The sequence below is a fragment of the Oncorhynchus nerka genome, linkage group LG26 (genome assembly GCF_034236695.1).
Source record: "Oncorhynchus nerka isolate Pitt River linkage group LG26, Oner_Uvic_2.0, whole genome shotgun sequence".
Classification (NCBI taxonomy): Eukaryota; Metazoa; Chordata; class Actinopteri; order Salmoniformes; family Salmonidae; genus Oncorhynchus; species Oncorhynchus nerka.
In genome coordinates, this window is record NC_088421.1 from 11,189,562 (window position 1) to 11,211,415 (window position 21,854).

General features: G+C 45.5%; 1 protein-coding gene across 1 annotated transcript in view; it reads right to left on the minus strand.

Annotated features, from left to right (window-relative positions):
* The window catches only part of LOC115110276 (zinc finger protein 385C-like), a 157,490-nt gene that overhangs the window by 134,991 nt on the left and 645 nt on the right, over window positions 1–21,854 (minus strand). The window lies entirely within an intron of this gene.

Genomic DNA, 21,854 nt, shown 5'->3' on the forward strand with positions numbered 1-21,854 from the left:
CACTCTGGACATCCATACTGGATCTACTAGTCACCACTCTGGACATCCATACTGGATCTACTAGTCACCACTCTGGGCATCCATACTGGATCTACTAGTCACCACTCTGGGCATCCATACTGGATCTACTAGTCACCACTCTGGACATCCATACTGGATCTACTAGTCACCACTCTGGTCATCCATACTGGATCTACTAGTCACCACTCTGGGCATCCATACTGGATCTACTAGTCACCACTCTGGTCATCCATACATCCACCACTCTGGTCATCCATACTGGATCTACTAGTCACCACTCTGGGCATCCATACTGGATCTACTAGTCACCACTCTGGGCATCCATACTGGATCTACTAGTCACCACTCTGGTCATCCATACTGGATCTACTAGTCACCACTCTGGTCATCCATACTGGATCTACTAGTCACCACTCTGGGAATCCATACTGGATCTACTAGTCACCACTCTGGTCATCCATACTGTATCTACTAGTCACCACTCTGGGCATCCATACTGGATCTACTAGTCACCACTCTTGGCATCCATACTGGATCAACTAGTCACCACTCTGGTCATCCATACTGGATCTATCTCCATACTAGTCACCACTCTGGTCATCCATACTGGATCTACTAGTCACCACTCTGGGCATCCATACTGGATCTACTAGTCACCACTCTGGACATCCATACTGGATCTACTAGTCACCACTCTGGTCATCCATACTGGATCTACTAGTCACCACTCTGGTCATCCATACTGGATCTACTAGTCACCATACTGGATCCATACTGGATCTACTAGTCACTCTGGACATCCATACTGGATCTACTAGTCACCACTCTGGTCATCCATACTGGATCTACTAGTCACCACTCTGGACATCCATACTGGATCTACTAGTCACCACTCTGGTCATCCATACTGGATCTACTAGTCACCACTCTGGACATCCATACTGGATCTACTAGTCACCACTCTGGACATCCATACTGGATCTACTAGTCACCACTCTGGGCATCCATACTGGATCTACTAGTCACCACTCTGGACATCCATACTGGATCTACTAGTCACCACTCTGGACATCCATACTGGATCTACTAGTCACCACTCTGGTCATCCATACTGGATCTACTAGTCACCACTCTGGACATCCATACTGGATCTACTAGTCACCACTCTGGTCATCCATACTGGATCTACTAGTCACCACTCTGGTCATCCATACTGGATCTACTAGTCACCACTCTGGACATCCATACTGGATCTACTAGTCACCACTCTGGGCATCCATACTGGATCTACTAGTCACCACTCTGGTCATCCATACTGGATCTACTAGTCACCACTCTGGTCATCCATACTGGATCTACTAGTAGTCACCATACTCTACTGGGTCACCATCCATACTGGATCTACTAGTCACCACTCTGGTCATCCATACTGGATCTACTAGTCACCACTCTGGTCATCCATACTGGATCTACTAGTCACCACTCTGGGCATCCATACTGGATCTACTAGTCACCACTCTGGGCATCCATACTGGATCTACTAGTCACCACTCTGGACATCCATACTGGATCAACTAGTCACCACTCTGGTCATCCATACTGGATCTACTAGTCACCACTCTGGGCATCCATACTGGATCTACTAGTCACCACTCTGGACATCCATACTGGATCTACTAGTCACCACTCTGGTCATCCATACTGGATCTACTAGTCACCACTCTGGTCATCCATACTGGATCTACTAGTCACCACTCTGGACATCCATACTGGATCTACTAGTCACCACTCTGGGCATCCATACTGGATCTACTAGTCACCACTCTGGGCATCCATACTGGATCTACTAGTCACCACTCTGGGCATCCATACTGGATCTACTAGTCACCACTCTGGTCATCCATACTGGATCTACATCCACTCTGGGCATACTGGATCTACTAGTCACCACTCTGGTCATCCATACTGGATCTACTATCTACTAGTCACCACTCTGGACATCCATACTGGATCTACTAGTCACCACTCTGGTCATCCATACTGGATCTACTAGTCACCACTCTGGGCATCCATACTGGATCTACTAGTCACTCTGGGCATCCACTGGATCTACTGGACATCCATACTGGATCTACTAGTCACCACTCTGGTCATCCATACTGGATCTACTAGTCACCACTCTGGTCATCCATACTGGATCTACTAGTCACCACTCTGGGCATCCATACTGGATCTACTAGTCACCACTCTGGACATCCATACTGGATCTACTAGTCACCACTCTGGCATCCATACTGGATCTACTAGTCACCACTCTGGGCATCCATACTGGATCTACTAGTCACCACTCTGGTCATCCATACTGGATCTACTAGTCACCACTCTGGTCATCCATACTGGATCTACTAGTCACCACTCTGGGCATCCATACTGGATCTACTAGTCACCACTCTGGACATCCATACTGGATCTACTAGTCACCACTCTGGTCATCCATACTGGATCTACTAGTCACCACTCTGGGCATCCATACTGGATCTACTAGTCACCACTCTGGGCATCCATCACCACTGGATCTACTAGTCACCACTCTGGTCATCCATACTGGATCTACTAGTCACCACTCTGGTCATCCATACTGGATCTACTAGTCACCACTCTGGGCATCCATACTGTATCTACTAGTCACCACTCTGGACATCCATACTGGATCAACTAGTCACCACTCTGGTCATCCATACTGGATCTACTAGTCTCCATACTGGATCTACTAGTCACCACTCTGGACATCCATACTGGATCTACTAGTCACCACTCTGGACATCCATACTGGATCTACTAGTCACCACTCTGGTCATCCATACTGGATCTACTAGTCACCACTCTGGGCATCCATACTGGATCTACTAGTCACCACTCTGGGCATCCATACTGGATCAACTAGTCACCACTCTGGTCATCCATACTGGATCTACTAGTCACCACTCTGGGCATCCATACTGGATCTACTAGTCACCACTCTGGACATCCATACTGGATCTACTAGTCACCACTCTGGGCATCCATACTGGATCTACTAGTCACCACTCTGGACATCCATACTGGATCTACTAGTCACCACTCTGGACATCCATACTGGATCTACTAGTCACCACTCTGGTCATCCATACTGGATCAACTAGTCACCACTCTGGTCATCCATACTGGATCTACTAGTCACCACTCTGGTCATCCATACTGGATCTACTAGTCACCACTCTGGGCATCCATACTGGATCTACTAGTCACCACTCTGGACATCCATACTGGATCTACTAGTCACCACTCTGGTCATCCATACTGGATCTACTAGTCACCACTCTGGGCATCCATACTTGATCTACTAGTCACCACTCTGGACATCCATACTACTAGTCACCACTCTGGTCATCCATACTGGATCTACTAGTCACCACTCTGGGCATCCATACTGGATCTACTAGTCACCACTCTGGACATCCATACTGGATCTACTAGTCACCACTCTGGTCATCCATACTGGATCTACTAGTCACCACTCTGGTCATCCATACTGGATCTACTAGTCACCACTCTGGTCATCCATACTGGATCTACTAGTCACCACTCTGGGCATCCATACTGGATCTACTAGTCACCACTCTGGACATCCATACTGGATCTACTAGTCACCACTCTGGTCATCCATACTGGATCTACTAGTCACCACTCTGGGCATCCATACTGGATCTACTAGTCACCACTCTGGGCATCCATACTGGATCTACTAGTCACCACTCTGGGCATCCATACTGGATCTACTAGTCACCACTCTGGACATCCATACTGGATCTACTAGTCACCACTCTGGGCATCCATACTGGATCTACTAGTCACCACTCTGGTCATCCATACTGGATCTACTAGTCACCACTCTGGGCATCCATCCACTGGATCTACTAGTCACCACTCTGGGCATCCATACTGGATCTACTAGTCACCACTCTGGATCATCCATACTGGATCTACTAGTCACCACTCTGGTCATCCATACTGGATCTACTAGTCACCACTCTGGGCATCCATACTGGATCTACTAGTCACCACTCTGGGCATCCATACTGGATCTACTAGTCACCACTCTGGGCATCCATACTGGATCTACTAGTCACCACTCTGGACATCCATACTGGATCTACTAGTCACCACTCTGGACATCCATACTGGATCTACTAGTCACCACTCTGGTCATCCATACTGGATCTACTAGTCACCACTCTGGGCATCCATACTGGATCTACTAGTCACCACTCTGGTCATCCATACTGGATCTACTAGTCACCACTCTGGACATCCATACTGGATCCTAGTCACCACTCTGGTTCATCATACTAGTAGTCACCACTCTGGGCATCCATACTGGATCTACTAGTCACCACTCTGGGCATCCATACTTGATCTACTAGTCACCACTCTGGTCATCCATACTAGATCTACTAGTCACCACTCTGGTCATCCATACTGGATCTACTAGTCACCACTCTGGGCATCCATACTGGATCTACTAGTCACCACTCTGGTCATCCATACTGGATCTACTAGTCACTCTGGACACTCTGGGTCACCATCCATACTGGATCTACTAGTCACCACTCTGGACATCCATACTGGATCTACTAGTCACCACTCTGGACATCCATACTGGATCTACTAGTCACCACTCTGGTCATCCATACTGGATCAACTAGTCACCACTCTGGGCATCCATACTTGATCTACTAGTCACCACTCTGGGTCATCCATCCATACTGGATCTACTAGTCACCACTCTGGTCATCCATACTGGATCTACTAGTCACCACTCTGGGCATCCATACTGGATCTACTAGTCACCACTCTGGACATCCATACTGGATCAACTAGTCACCACTCTGGTCATCCCTGGATCTACTAGTCACCATCTGGACACTACTGGTCACCACTCTGGTCATCCATACTGGATCTACTAGTCACCACTCTGGACATCCATACTGGATCTACTAGTCACCACTCTGGTCATCCATACTGGATCTACTAGTCACCACTCTGGACATCCATACTGGATCTACTAGTCACCACTCTGGGCTATGACTTCACTGCTCTCACTGTCTGTCTGCAGTATCTCTCATTAAAAGGTTACTTAACTTTGGCGACATTACTGTAGTGTTTCTGTTTCACACACACACCCCCACACCCACACCCACACACACACACACACACACATACTGTACACAAACACACACACACACACACACACACACACACACAGTACACACACACACACACACACACACACACTGTACACAACACACACACACACACACACACACACACACACACACACACACACACACACACACACACACACACAGTACACATACTGTACACAAACACACGCTGTACCCATTCTATCTAACAGTGATAACAGAAGCCAAAGAGAACAGGACGTGTCTCAACGCTGAGTAGAAGTGAGAGAGAAAGAGAAGAGAAAAATGATGACGATGGTTATTATGATTGTGACGTTAACCATGGTGATGGCTCTGTGTATGTGTCATGCCCTGACCGTAGATTACTTTGTATGTTTCTATTTTTAGTTTGGTCAGGGTGTGATGTGGGTGGGTATTCTATGTTGTAGGTCTAGGTTTTCTTTTTCTATGTGTTTGGCCTGGTATGGTTCTCAATCAGAGGCAGCTGTCTATCGTTGTCTCTGATTGAGAGCCATACTTAGGTAGCCTGTTTTCCCATTTTGAGTTGTGGGTGATTGTTTTCTGTTTAGTGTTTTTGTTGCACCAGCCAGAACTGTTCATGTAATAAATATGGACACATACCACGCTGCACCTTGGTCCTCTCCTTCCAACAGCCGTTACAGCATGACGATGTTAAGATGTGTTTCTCCGTCTCTCTGGAAGCTGTCCCAGTTCTAACTAAATCCCATTAAAAAGGGCTTTCATCTCACTGCACTTCATTAACGACATAAAGAGTGTGGCTCACCCCAGAGAGAGGCAGCAACAGACAGGATTAGGAACGACTAACTCGTCTAAACGCTCCGCTCTCAAAACCAACCAGGCTTTTTAGTAAGGAACCCACTTAAACAGGCCATATTGGATTAGCCAAATCCCGCCTCCTTGCGGAATATGATGATGAGGAGGGAGGAAGGTCATTTTGTGTGCTGTACCAATAAGCTTGTTTCATCCAGCTGTATGTGTGTGTATATCTTTGTGTAGGAGTGGTATGTGTGTATATCTTTGTGTAGGGGTGGTATGTGTGTGTATATCTTTGTGTAGGCGTGGTATGTGTGTGTATATCTTTGTGTAGGGGTGGTATGTGTGTGTATATCTTTGTGTAGGGGTGGCATGTGTGTGTGTGTATATCTTTGTGTAGGGGTGGTATGTGTGTGTGTGTATATCTTTGTGTAGGGGTGGTATGTGTGTGTGTGTATATCTTTGTGTAGGGGTGGTATGTGTGTGTGTGTATATCTTTGTGTAGGGGTGGTATGTGTGTGTGTGTATATCTTTGTGTAGGGGTGGTCTGTGTGTGTGTGTATCTTTGTGTAGGGGTGGTATGTGTGTGTATATCTTTGTGTAGGGGTGGTATGTGTGTATATCTTTGTGTAGGGGTGGTATGTGTGTGTATATCTTTGCGTAGGGTGGTATGTGTGTGTATATCTTTGCGTAGGGGTGGTATGTGTGTGTATATCTTTGTGTAGGGGTGGTATGTGTGTGTATATCTTTGTGTAGGGGTGGTATGTGTGTGTATATCTTTGTGTAGGGGTGGTATGTGTGTATATCTTTGTGTAGGGGTGGTATGTGTGTATATATTTGTGTAGGGGTGGTATGTGTGTGTATACCTTTGTGTAGGGGTGGTATGTGTGTGTATACCTTTGTGTAGGGGTGGTATGTGTGTGTATATCTTTGTGTAGGGGTGGTATGTGTGTGTATATCTTTGTCTAGGGGTGGTATGTGTGTGTATATCTTTGTGTAGGGGTGGCATGTGTGTGTATATCTTTGTGTAGGGGTGGTATGTGTCCTTTTCGATAAGAAGGGCTCTTTTCCTGCCAGGCCTGACTTGTGTGGATCTCCACGAGCAAAATATGGAGAGAACGAGCGAGAGGAAGAGAGAGAGAGAGCAAAGAAAAGGGAGAGATGGAGGGGAGGAGCGAGGAGAGGGTGAGCGAAACATGAAGGATGGAGAGGGAGAGAAAATGGAGAGAAGAAGAGGGGAAGAGGTTGAGGAAGAGCGTGCGGCCTCGTGTCTGTGGGTCTGTATGATTCGTTGCGACGGGTCAGAGGCTTTCACGCGCCTTTATGAATGCTTATTTTAAGCGGAGCCCGTGCTGCCCTAATCTTTAGCGCTCGCCTGAATGAGAAAGCTGATTAAAACCCAATTATACGCTACAGATTTGGCCTCTAGTAAAGCCTTGGCTGATTGGACAAGTTCAGGGTTTGGACTCAGGCCTGGGTGCATGGCATGCCTTGGGTCCCAGTGAACCATGGCTAAGCCCCAAATGGCACCCTATTCCCTATATAGTGCACTAATTCTGACCAGACCCCTATAGGCCCTGTTCAAAAGTAGTGCACTAAATAGGGAAAAGGGTGTCATTTGGGATGCAGCCCATGTGTTTCTGTGGTTGAGGACACAATGTCTTGACGTGCACTGTACTGTGTGAGGAGGTGTGTGTGTGTTGGGGTGTGTGTATGTGTGTGTGTCTGTGGTGCGTGTGTGTGTGTGTGTATATAACTTGTTTGCTGTTGTAGGCACGCAAAAAGAAACCAGACAGTGTGTGCAGATTTGCGTTGCGATTGTGTGTGTTGAAATTCAAATAGAACCGAATAGAACACTTTAATCCACTGAAAGCTTTAGTTACTGTACTAGAGGAAGGAGACCGCTTGGTATAGTAGGACTTGTATCTTCGTCATTATGTCTCTCTTCAATGTCTTCTTATCCACGTCAGACTATGATGCAATTGTATAGGTTTGACAATATTCACCTCCCTATGAAGTAATAAGTCCTACAGTTTGTGACTGATGTGTTTCTCTGTCCTGACAGACAGTACAGTGTGTGTGTGTGTGTGTGTGTGTGTGTGTGTGTGTGTGTGTGTGTGTGTGTGTGTGTGTGTGTGTCAGTCTCTTCCAGTCAGTAGTTTTTTAAAAATCTCATATAAATGCACTGGGGAGGTAGAGGAAGACGGAGGCAGGAAGTGGTGCCTGGTGTCACTTTGAATCGGAGGACAGGGTCATAATGACTAGCAATTAATGGAACAACATCAAACACATGGTTTCCATGTGTTCGATACCGTTTCATATACTGCATTCCATTCATTAATATGACACCCCTCCCCCTCACCAGCCTCCTGTGGCCAGGGAGACACAACAGGGTTCCATGATGAGTGAATGTGTTTCTTTACTGCTGCGTCCTTCACATCTCACACACGACATCATCGCTATTACTGGGCATGTCCACAGCGTCAACCCTAACATCAACTCTAACCATAACAACACTGGTTCATGTTCATAGACTCCAACTATTTACGCTATCCCATCCTTTTCAGTCACAACTCACTGTCATTAGTTTTGCTATTAGCCTTTTATCCTCTCTCCTGGCCAAGGTAGTTCTGCCCTCCAGCCCCTGTGCCCTACCAATAAGCGTGAGGAGAGGAGAAGAGAAGAGAGGAGAGGAGAGGAGAGGGGTGAGGAGAAGAGAAGAGAAGAGAAGAGAGGAGAGGGGTGAGGAGAAGAGAAGAGAGGAGAGGAGAGGAGAGGAGAGAGGTGAGGAGAAGAGAGGAGTGGAGAGGAGAGGAGAGAAGAGAAGAGAAAGGAGAGGAGAGGTGTAGAGAGGTGACGAGAGGAGAGGAGAAGACAAAGGAGAGGTGAGGAGAAGAGAAGACAGGAGAGGAGAAGAGAGGTGAGGAGAGGAAAAGAGAGGTGAGGAGAGGAAAAGAGAAGAGAGGTGAGGAGAAGAGAGAAGAGGAGAGGAAAAGAGAGGAGAGATGCAGAGACAGAAGAGAGGAGAGGAGAAGAGACGAGAAGAGAGGAGAGATCCGGAGAAGAGAAGAGAGGAGAGGAGAGGAGAGGAGAAGAGACGAGAAGAGAGGAGAGATGCGGAGAAGAGAAGAGAGAAGAGGAGAGGAAAAGAGGAGAGATGCAGAGAAGAGAAGAGAGGAGAGGAGAGACGAGAAGAGAGGAGAGGAGAGGAAAGGAGAAGAGGAGAGGAGAAGAGAGCTAGACTCCTCGTCTTTGTGACAAGGTCAAGGTCACCTCTGCTAGGACGATCGCACCTGGTCACTGTCTATCTGAGCGACGATCTGTGTGTGTGCATAAGTGTGGTGGCTCAGGAGGCATCCTGACAGACATCCCCTCCATCCCTCCTCCTTTTCTCTCCGTCAAGCCTCACTTTATTATTAGTGGCAGCTACAGGGGCAGTGGAGCAGAAAATTCCCATCGAGAAACAAACCGGCATCTGCATATTACAGCCCTCGTTCATGTCTACCATGAGTGAATAAATTAATACATGAATAACAATGAAAGTCACCGGCGAGTCGCCTCTAGCTCTCTAAGAGGCCGTGGACTAGTCTGGGGGAGAAGAAAGTTGTATTTTAAGTGGAGGAACAGTGAAGCAACGTGGTGGGAGGCTGAGCTCAGATCAGTTAGGAGTCAAAGTCACCAGATCTTAGCCTGGGAACCAGTCTTTTTAACAAACATTCCACTAGCATCTTTGGCATATGACACGGGAGGAGGCTACAAGGAGTGGAATGTTAGCTAAAAAGACTAGTATCCAGGCTAACCAGATCTGTCTGTGTGTGTGTGACGAGCGTGACCATGTGGTTCAATTAAAGAGAGTCACAAACAGAGCTGTGTGTTCATCCACAGGATCTGCTGACAGAGAAACACTGTCATCTTGACTAATTGCCAGTGAGATGAGCTATCTATTTCAGGGTTTGTTTTGTGCTATACATGGCAGTCCCTCTCTATGTCTGTCTGAGGCCTAGTCTCCCCATCTCTCTCCCTCTCCCTCTCCCAATTCAATTAAATTCAAGGGGCTTTATTGGCATGGGAAACATGTGTTAACATTGCCAAAGCAAGTGAGGTAGATAATATACAAAAGTGAAATAAACAATAAAAATTAACAGTAAACATTATATTATATTATATATACATGTATATATAAATAATATGACATTTGTAATGTCTTTATTGTTTTGAAACTTCTGTATGGGAGAGAGACTATATAATGTATATACAGTGTTGTAATAATGTACAAATGGTTAAAGTACACAAGGGAAAAATAAATAAGCATAAATATGGGTTGTATTTACAATGGTGTTTGTTCTTCACTGGTTGCCCTTTTCTTGTGGCAACAGGTCACAAATCTTACTGATGTGATGGCACACTGTGGAATTTCACCCAGTAGATATGGGAGTTATGATAAAAATTGGATTTGTTTTCGAATTCTTTGTGGATCTGTGTAATCTGAGGGAAACATGTCTCTCTAATATGGTCATACATTGGGCAGGAGGTTAGGAAGTGCAGCTCAGTTTCCACCTCATTTTGTGGGCAGTGAGCACATAGAGTCTCTCTCTCTCTCTCTCCTCCACACCTCTATACTGTACCTCTGTTCGTTCTGGGCTGTCTCAATATGAGTCCCCAGGAGCAAAACACACACAGGCAACCAGGAATGAGTCAAAGGCACTAGTAAAACCACACGTCAGATGTGACAGATGGTAAGTGTGTGTGAACTTTGGGCTAGTACAAACTTCCAATGGCCATCTATCATGTGTCCATTACTGGGCAGCCCATCTTCACTGGGTAAATGACAGTGTTTATCTATGTGTCTCTCTGGGTAAATGACAGTGTCTGTCTGTCTGTCTGTCTCTCTCACCACCTCTCTCCCCTTCTTCTCAATTTGGCTTTCGTGTTCACCATTCCTCATCCATTTGCCTCCCTGTCTTTCCTTTACTCCGCCCCCCCCCCCCCTTTATCACCCTCTATCTCCCTCTCCCTCTCCCACCACCCAGCACCTCTCTCCTCTACTATCCTTCTATCAGAGATAATAAGCCACTCCGGTGTAATCTGGGTCTTCTTAGGTGACACATTCATCCCACCACACTCATTCTAAAACATATTACCTGAGCTGCTATCTGATCAAGGTACCTGCTCATCATTAAGTCTGCTGTGTTGCCTTGGTTAGCAGTTGATGTTACTCTTCAATAACACAAACCCCAAAGCAAATCAGGGGGAGGAAAATAGGTTTATTCAAAGAGGCGGTGTTATGCTGAGAGGTAGATGTTCATTCTCCCCTGTCCTCAGTGATTCTCTCCACAGAACAAAGGGGCAGGATGTAGTTGTATAACCCTGCACTAGCCTGTGGTTGACCAATTAGAATTTCTTGCATTGAAACTGGGCCAATGGCCAAATTAACAAGTATCCTATTTCAGGTTCAATGTATAAACAATTTGGACCAATGAGAGCTTGCCATGTAGCTATGAGTCCCGGAGTGAAGTTCCTCCCAGGTCTCTGACCCATTGATATTACTCTATTGACCTCTCGTCCTCTGCGTTGTGTATTATCTTTAAAATATTCTTACACCTTTAATGTTTCTACTCAAACCCACTGTGAATTTCTTATTGTTGTATATTTGATGAATTTGTACATTTCCTCTGTATAGTTGTATTTATTTGTTGTGTTGTCCTGTTCACTGTTACAATGTTATGCCTCTTGGCCAGGTCGTTATTGTACATGAGAATTGGTTCGCAATTGACTTATCTAGTTAAATAAAGGTGAAAAACAAATGATGGGGCCTGGAGTAAGGATAATATGCTGCAGGGAGAGAGGGGGAAGTGAGGCTGTGCACTGCCCAGAAACACAGCCTTTCTTTGGGCTTTCTCACCAAGGGCCTGGGGTGGAGGGGGTGGAGGGCTGGACATCTCCTAATGGACTCCAGTAGCGGGGTGCAACCAAACAGACAAGGCTATTATGATGAATTGACATCCATTACAAACAGAGAATGTAACAGGTTGTTACATATAACAAAAATATATATAATTCTATGGTTGAACACTGCAGGTCAGTTTGATAAGCGAGAAAATGCATTAAAAAGGGAACAGAGGAAATGCAGGGATTGATATTCTGTGCCATTTAACAAAGTGGCAGAATGTTCTATTAATTTGACAGAGCGCTGTGTGACAACAAAACCCTTGGATATGCTTTGGATATTTATACTAGATGAAAACAGATAGTGAGTACAGCCTAGTCTCCACAGGACAGGACAAGACAGGACAAGACCAGACAGACAGACACACAGACAGACATGGATAAACAGTAAAGACAGACACACAGACAGACATGGATAAACAGTAAAGACAAGACACACAGACAGACATGGATAAACAGTAAAGACAGACACACAGACAGACATGGATAAACAGTAAAGACAGACACACAGACAGACATGGATAAACAGTAAAGACAAGACACACAGACAGACATGGATAAACAGTAAAGACAGACACACAGACAGACATGGATAAACAGTAAAGACAGACACACAGACAGACATGGATAAACAGTAAAGACAAGACACACAGACAGACAGTGGTAAACAGTAAAGACAGACACACAGACAGACATGGATAAACAGTAAAGACAAGACACACAGACAGACAGTGGTAAACAGTAAAGACAGACACACAGACAGACATGGATAAACAGTAAAGACAAGACACACAGACAGACATGGATAAACAGTAAAGACAGACACACAGACAGACATGGATAAACAGTAAAGACAAGACACACAGACAGACAGTGGTAAACAGTAAAGACAGACACACAGACAGACATGGATAAACAGTAAAGACAGACACACAGACAGACAGTGGTAAACAGTAAAGACAGACACACAGACAGACATGGATAAACAGTAAATACAGACAGACAGTGGTAAACAGTAAAGACAGACACACAGACAGACATGGATAAACAGTAAAGACAGACAGACACAGTAAAGACAGACAGACAGTGGTAAACAGTAAAGACAGACACACAGACAGACATGGATAAACAGTAAAGACAGACACACAGACAGACAGACAGACACACAGACAGACATGGATAAACAGTAAACACAGACAGACAGTGGTAAACAGTAAAGACAGACACACAGACAGACATGGATAAACAGTAAAGACAGACACACAGACAGACAGTGGACACACAGACACAGATAAACAGTAAAGACAGACACACAGACAGACATGGATAAACAGTAAAGACAGACACACAGACAGACATGGATAAACAGTAAAGGACACAGACAGACATGGATAAACAGTAAAGACAGACAGACAGACAGTGGTAAACAGACAGACAGACAGACAGACACAGACAGACATGGATAAACAGTAAAGACAGACAGACAGACAGACAGACAGACAGTGGTAAACAGTAAAGACAGGCAGACAGACAGACAGACAGTGGTAAACAGTAAAGACAGACAGACAGACAGACAGACAGTGGTAAACAGTAAAGACAGACAGACAGACAGACAGACAGACAGACAGACAGTGGTAAACAGTAAAGAAGACAGACAGACAGACAGACAGACAGACAGACAGACAGAAACAGACAGACAGACAGACAGACAGACAGAAAGACAGACAGACAGTGGATAAGACACAGACAGTGGTAAACAGTAAAGACAGACAGACAGACAGACAGACAGACAGACACAGACAGACAGACAGACAGACAGTGGTAAACAGTAAAGACAGACAGACAGACAGACACAGACAGACAGACAGACAGTGGTAAACAGTAAAGACAGACAGACAGACATGGACAAACAGTAAAGACAGACACACAGACACAGTGGAGTAAACAGACAGACAGTAAAGACAGACAGACACAGACAGACAGACATGGATAAACAGTAAATACAGACAGACAGTGGTAAACAGTAAAGACAGACACACAGACAGACATGGATAAACAGTAAAGACAGACACACAGACAGACAGTGGTAAACAGTAAAGACAGACACACAGACAGACATGGATAAACAGTAAAGACAGACACACAGACAGACATGGATAAACAGTAAAGACAGACACACAGACAGACATGGATAAACAGTAAATACAGACAGACAGTGGTAAACAGTAAAGACAGACACACAGACAGACATGGATAAACAGTAAAGACAGACACACAGACAGACAGTGGTAAACAGTAAAGACAGACAGACAGACATGGATAAACAGACAGACAGACATGGATAAACAGTAAAGACAGACAGACAGACATGGATAAACAGTAAAGACAGACAGACAGTGGTAAACAGAAAGACAGACAGACAGACATGGATAAACAGTAAAGACAGACAGACAGACAGACATGGACAGTAAAGACAGACAGACAGACAGACACACAGACAGACATGGTAAACAGTAAAGACAGACAGACAGACAGACAGATAAACAGAAGACAGACACACAGACAGACAGTGGTAAACAGTAAAGACAGAGACAGACAGACAGACAGACAGTAAAGACAGACAGACAGACAGACAGACAGTGGTAAACAGACAGACAGACAGACAGACAGACAGACATGGTAAACAGACAGACAGACAGACAGACAGACAGACAGACAGACAGACAGACAGTGGTAAACAGTAAAGACAGACAGACAGACAGACAGACAGACAGACAGACAGACAGACAGACAGACAGACAGACAGACAGACAGACAGACAGACAGACAGACAGACAGTGGTAAACAGTAAAGACAGGCAGACAGACAGACAGACAGACAGACAGACAGGTTAAGACAGACAGACAGTAAACAGACAGACAGACAGACAGACAGACAGACAGACAGACAGACAGACAGACAGACAGACAGACAGACAGACAGACAGACAGACAGACAGACAGACAGACAGACAGTGGTAAACAGTAAAGACAGACAGACAGACAGACAGACAGACAGACAGACAGACAGACAGACAGACAGACAGACAGACAGACAGACAGTGGTAAACAGTAAAGACAGACAGACAGACAGACAGACAGACAGACAGACAGACAGACAGACAGACATGGTTAAACAGTACAGACATGGTTAAACAGTACAGACATGGTTAAACAGTAAAGCCAGACAGACAGATAGACAGTGACTACACAGCCAGATAGACTACACAGATAGACTACACAGCCAAAGTGTTTGCATATGCTATGAGGAGACAGGAAAGGTTTCTGTATTAGATATTATACTAGAGATACTCTTTCACTGGAGTCTTCTACAGATGACAGATTGACAGACACTTCAGATGGACCAATCAGGGACGGACTTGCCACACACACGTCCAAAGGCACAGTGAGCAAGGAAAGTAATTTCCCTCCACAGGGAATAAATAAAATGGGAAAATGGCGAGGCGGCACAAAAATAAAACACAGATGCGCAAATGCATTCATGTAGAAAATCCCAGCCTTTAATCCAATCCCTCACACTTTATTAAAACAGAGTGAGAGAGAGAGATAGAGACAGACAGACAGGGACCATGAAGAGACACACACTGACTCACATATCACAACAACAAGCTTTATCCTAGGCTGTGGAGATAGGAGAAAGATCAGAACCATGAAAGAGGTAGAGGCTGTCTCTCTCTTTGTTTCACACACACACACACACACACACACACACACACACACACACACACACACACACACACACACACACACACACACCACAATAGCATGTTCTCAAAGTTCGAAAAAAGATATGCCAAGCAGAAAATAAGTAGTGACATCAGGTCAAATCAGACCAAGCCACACCCTCTAGTGACATCAGGTCAAAGCAGACCAAGCCACACCCTCTAGTGACATCAGGTCAAATCAGACCAAGCCACACCCTCTAGTGACATCAGGTCAAATCAGACCAAGCCACACCCTCCAGTGACATCAGGTCAAATCAGACCAAGCCACACCCTCTAGTGACATCAGGTCAAATCAGACCAAGCCACACCCTCTAGTGACATCAGGTCAAATCAGACCAAGCCACACCCTCCAGTGACATCAGGTCAAATCAGACCAAGCCACACCCTCTAGTGACATCAGGTCAAATCAGACCAAGCCACACCCTCTAGTGACATCAGGTCAAATCAGACCAAGCCACACCCTCTAATGACACCAGGTCAAATCAGACCAAGCCACACCCTCTAGTGACATCAGGTCAAATCAGACCAAGCCACACCCTCTAGTGACACCAGGTCAAATCAGACCAAGCCACACCCTCCAGTGACATCAGGTCAAATCAGACCAAGAGAGACCATGGTGGCTGGTACTTTATGGGGCAGTGGTGTACAGTAGATCTGGGAATTGCCAAGGACCCTCGATACGTATTGCAATTCCATGTTCCAAACATATTGCTCACTATATATCTGCTGCAGAGAGACAAGAGAGAGCCAACGTAAAACTAGTTTTGGAGATGAACATGTTGGCTCACCATTTGAAACATTGAAAAGGAATATGGAGAACAAGCTTTAGGATGAGAAACACCAGAGTTTACAACATTACATTACATATTAAATTAATTATATGGTTTTCAACTTGACCATAGATGCAGTAAATGGAAAGCAGACGCTACATTGATCAGATTGGGCACATTCAACAAATCTGCTCCAACAAAGTGGATATTCGTCAAACCCGTCATGATTTATGTATCATAACAGACCCACAGTGTGGTTACTTGGATATATTTGGCTGTTATTGTTGCATACCATGTAGAAGTTGTCCCTGTTTAGGCTTAGAAGAAGTGACTGTTTAATGCTAACTCCTGTTCGTGTAAGCTGGTTAGCATACTTAGCATACAGAAATCATTGATGGTAGTCAGTCGTTTTTTGACTGTAATGCAGTTGATTGGGAACAATGACATGAACATGTGTTGGGGTTGACATTCAAACAAGCATTATACTCCGATTTATACCTCTCCATGGTGTGAAAAGCACATTTAAACAAAAGCCTAAATTATAGTAATTTAGAAGACACTCTTACCGAGAGCGACTTATATTTCCATCAGTTACCCCCCGTATTGGTCCCCCGTGGGAATCGAACCCATATCCCTGGCGTTGCAAGCGTCATGATTGGTTGAGTTCGATTGACCTTTTTACCGCATCTATATCGCAATTTTACCTTTTTATTTAACTAGGCAAGTCAGTTAAGAACAAATTCTTATTTTCAATGATGATGATGTCATAAAGGAGGGTGGGGTGACATGCTAGTTATCTTCAACCTAGGTGACATGTTGGATGCCCCCTGTGACATCATAGACACCTACAGCACAACAGTCCAATCAAACATTCTGAACCCCACAACTCGCCTATCACTGTAGAGAGTAGTTGCCTTTTGAATTTGCTCAGCCAGTTTACTTGATTGAGAGATGGCTTTGTACTCTATCAGCATTCACTTGTTGGTGCATGTAATCTTGGCATTACAACATCTGGACGGCACGGTTTTTCGGGACGCCCTGATAACCCCCATCGGCATTAGGCAGTGGGCCAGCACGCCTCACATTGACCTGAACACCAGCACCATCAACCTCCATCAACAACCCTGGACCAAACAGAACACCAGCGAGACCACTGGACACAGCTTGTACAAGTGCACCGGAGAGGCTTGTGTTATGGTCAGCTTGGAACCACCTGCGACCCGGGTAGCTACAAACAACACTAAACGACTCAGTGGCCTTGTCGTTAGAGTGTCCGCCCTGAGATTGGAAGGTCGGGTGGTTTATCCACGGTCGAGTCATACCAAAGACTCTGAAAATGGGACCCGATGCCTCTCAGCTTGGCACACATTAAGGAGATGGATTGGGGGTAAGGCCCTGCGACAGACTTGTGTCCTATCCAGGGCGGATACATCAAGCTGCCTCATGCTACAGAAACAGGAGATGGGCTCCTGCCCTGTGGGCCATTGTGGCTCGGACAAGGCCACCACCACCCAGACCAGAAACAGTATTGACCAGAAATTCAGAGACGTTAGTGCTTTGCACCAGACAACCAGTGGTTCTACGGCCAGCCTCAGAACGCCTCGCACCCGAGTAGCTGAGCTCAGGAGTAGGGAGAGAGCGGGAGCGAGTGAGCTTGTGTGGAAGAAGATGGTGGACGTGATTAATGGGGCAGAAGAGAGGAGGATAGAGGCTGCAGGCTGCATGTTTCTGGCTCTTGGCTGCTGGTTGTACAGCGTGGGCCTGCTGAACACCTTAAGTGTCCGAGGACTACTGCAGGTAATGTGATGTGAAGGAACAATTAGGGGTATGAGGGGGTCTGAGAAAGGCTTTCGGAACAACAGTAGACTAGGTCCAAATGGTGACATTTACCCATCATAGTTAAATATACTGTTAAATATACTGCTGACATTTTACTTACTGTACATGTCACTATAAACACCACAATGTTATCAATACATTTTACCCTGGAGCACGAATTAAAATATGTATTTGTTTTTCTAATGAGACAACGTTAATTTCTTTCCATAGATAATGGTTGCATTAGAGCTCCGTGGAGATGAACACAAGGAGAGAGGAGCTGAGAGGGAGACAGATGGCTGTAAAGATGCTCAAACAGCTCCCGTGTGGGTGACCCCCCGTGGTTCAACTAAGAAGAGAGCCCGCCGCCACCGTCGGTCCAACAAGGGGAAACACTGAATAACGTGCCCATACAGGAATAACGTGCCCATACAGGAATAACGTGCCCATACAGAACATTGTTCATCTGCATATCATATTTTCTAATAAATAATACTTGTTTTGGCATCATGTGTTTCTCAGTTGTTATTTTGTTATAGGAGTAGTTTGAAGAGGTTTGGAAATGACCACAAAAGGACCACGGAACGTAAAAAGTATAGTAGCCATTTAGAATATGTAAAGCAAAATAACACAGAAAGAAATAACACATTTCAATTGATTTAGAAGACACAGTAGGGGCTTATACTTGCTTATAACAACTAACAATGCATTATTCCTGAACGCGCTAAGTAAAGTTGTATCATCATATACAGCTGAAATAGAAATGAAAGCCTTTTTCGATTCACTGTGGTCGCCCATCACCATGTGTTGGGGTTTAGAGAGAGAGAGAGAGAGAGAGAGAGAGAGAGAGAGAGGTTGTGTGTGTAAGAGAGAGAGAACGAGAGAGAGAGAGAGAGAGAGAGAGAGAGAGAGAGAGAGAAAAAAAGCCTGGACCCTATGTCAGTTCAGTGAAGCAGAGAGGAAGGGTAACACAAGCTGACATGGAGAGGATTCTTTGGGAGGCACACACACACACACACACACACACACACACACACACACACACACACACACAGGAATATACCTTTACATACTGAAAATCACGCACCCTTCAACATCCACACAGATTGCAAACATCCACACATGTTTGCAATGTGTGTGTGTGTGTGTGTGTGTGTGTGAGCTGAGGCCGTGGGCCTGTGGGAGTCAGCAGAAGGTGAGCACAGATAAGGCTGCATGATTGTGACTGTGTGTCAGAGGGAATCTGCACCGTACACCACACACACTCCCTTCCCTTCTCTCTCTCTCTCACCCAATCTCTCTCTGCTGCCGAAGCTGTGCCAGGGTGCTGGGGACAAAGCCTGCGTGCATGCGTGTGTGTGTGTGTGTGTGTGAGTTGATCTGAGTCAGACCATGCCCTAGCTGACCCAGGTCTTAGACAGTGACGGTCAGTGGCCACGTCAGGCCTCATTCTGCCCATCCTTCTTAAAGACTGACTGGCCACAAGGCACTGGGCTGGACTCTGCCTGCTGGCTCACTGAAGCAATGAAGCAATCAGGAAAGGGAAAGGAGGACAGTTGGAAGGACTGCAAAGAAGGAAGTCCACAGGAGCAACACACCTGCAGGCAGCATGGCTGCATTACTAAGCCGACTATTCCTTGTGTGACTACAGAGAGGGAGGGGGAGAGAGGGAAGGTGGAGGGTGAGAGAGAGAGAGGGGGAGAGGAGAGAGAGGGGGGGAGAGGAGAGAGGGAGGGTGAAGGGAGGGTGAGAAGGGAAGGGAGAGAGTGAGAGTAAGAGAGAGATGGGAGAAGAGAGAGGTGGTATGTTTGTATGTGTGTATCGTGATCTCTCTGCTTCCCAGATTACTGCTGCTACATTGTGTTAACACACAGCCATCACAGGTGTATACTAACTGCCAAAGCCAGTTATCTGAACGACCTAAGCGGATGACTATTGACTGTTTGTGTACTTTCCTGTAGTGCTGAGTCAGATGTTCCATGGTTCCCCAGGCAATCTCAAGGGAGGTCTGGCCCCACTGCTGCCCCCTACAGGGTTGGAGTAGAAACACACTGCACCACCATGCCTACAGCAGCCTGCCAGCAGCCAATCAGGGCCAAATAATCTGTGGCCATGGCAAACGTTGCCGTGCTCTCCGTTGCTATGTAATTATGTGCTGTTTGTATGAGATTTCTGCACCTGAAGTGGGTGTTCATGCGGAGATGTGTGTGCATGTGTGTGTGAGAGAGAGAGAGAGAGAGAGAGAGAGAGAGAGAGAGAGAGAGAGAGAGAGAGAAAGAGAGAGAGAGAAAGAGAGAGAGAGAAAGAGAGAGAGAGAGAGAGAGAGAGAGAGAGAGAGAAAGAGAGAGAGTATTCAAGAGTGAGTGATGAGTGTTTGGGAGCAGATTCTCCAGGTTGGTGAGCGTGTTTTCGAGCTGCGTAGGAGGGTTACAAGTAAAGAGAGAGTGGGAGACAGAAAGGACTCACCTCTGAACATGTAGCCAGTTTCACTATATATTCAAATCTACGGGGAAAACCTGCACCTTCACTGCAGCCACTGCTGTAGCTACCCCGGAGTGAGCAGGGACCAGAACGATCTAAAGTAACCAGCAATTAATTAGTCAGCCAATTAATGACTTAACTCAGCTTTGTTCTCCTCCCTCTGTGTCCAGCCTCAGGCTAGGGAAGACTATATAGCGCCATGCACACTTCTACACTATACACACTTCCATACACACTTCTACACTATACACACTTCCATACACACTTCTACACTATACACACTTCCATACACACTTCTACACTATACACACTTCCATACACACTTCTACACTATACACACTTCCATACACACTTCTACACTATACACACTTCCATACACACTTCTACACTATACACACTTCCATACACACTTCTACACTATACACACTTCCATACACACTTCTACACTATACACACTTCCATACACACTTCTACACTATACACACTTCCATACACAGCTATACAGGTTGAGCCAGTTTAGGAAAATAATCCTGCAGCAACAGGAAATGTGAATTATTATGTGGATTATTATGAATCAACATTTTTGTAGGGGTTTATTTATTATTATTTTGAAAGGAAACTCATGTCTGAAATTTCAATGTGGGAATGACAAACGTCAGAAACCTTTTTAAACCTGAAATACAATTCCTGCATTGCAGGAAAGTTCTCCTGCAACAGGACGATCAAATTAAGATCCTACATCTGTAGCAGCTCTCCATGTTCACATGTCATACTCATTATCACAGCGTCCTCTTATAAATGTACTGAATGTACTGAACGTATGATGAAACACGTACAACAGAGTACCGATGCACCTTACTAGGTTATATAATGCAGCTTGACGTGTCATTGGGGGGTAGAACTCATATTCACACTTTGTCAAAAGTGTGCACACTATCATTTCTCTCCTCGGCTGGTAAGGGAGTACAGAGGTGAGCCGCCTCAGAGTGTTATAGTGGAGTAGGGTACTGTACACTC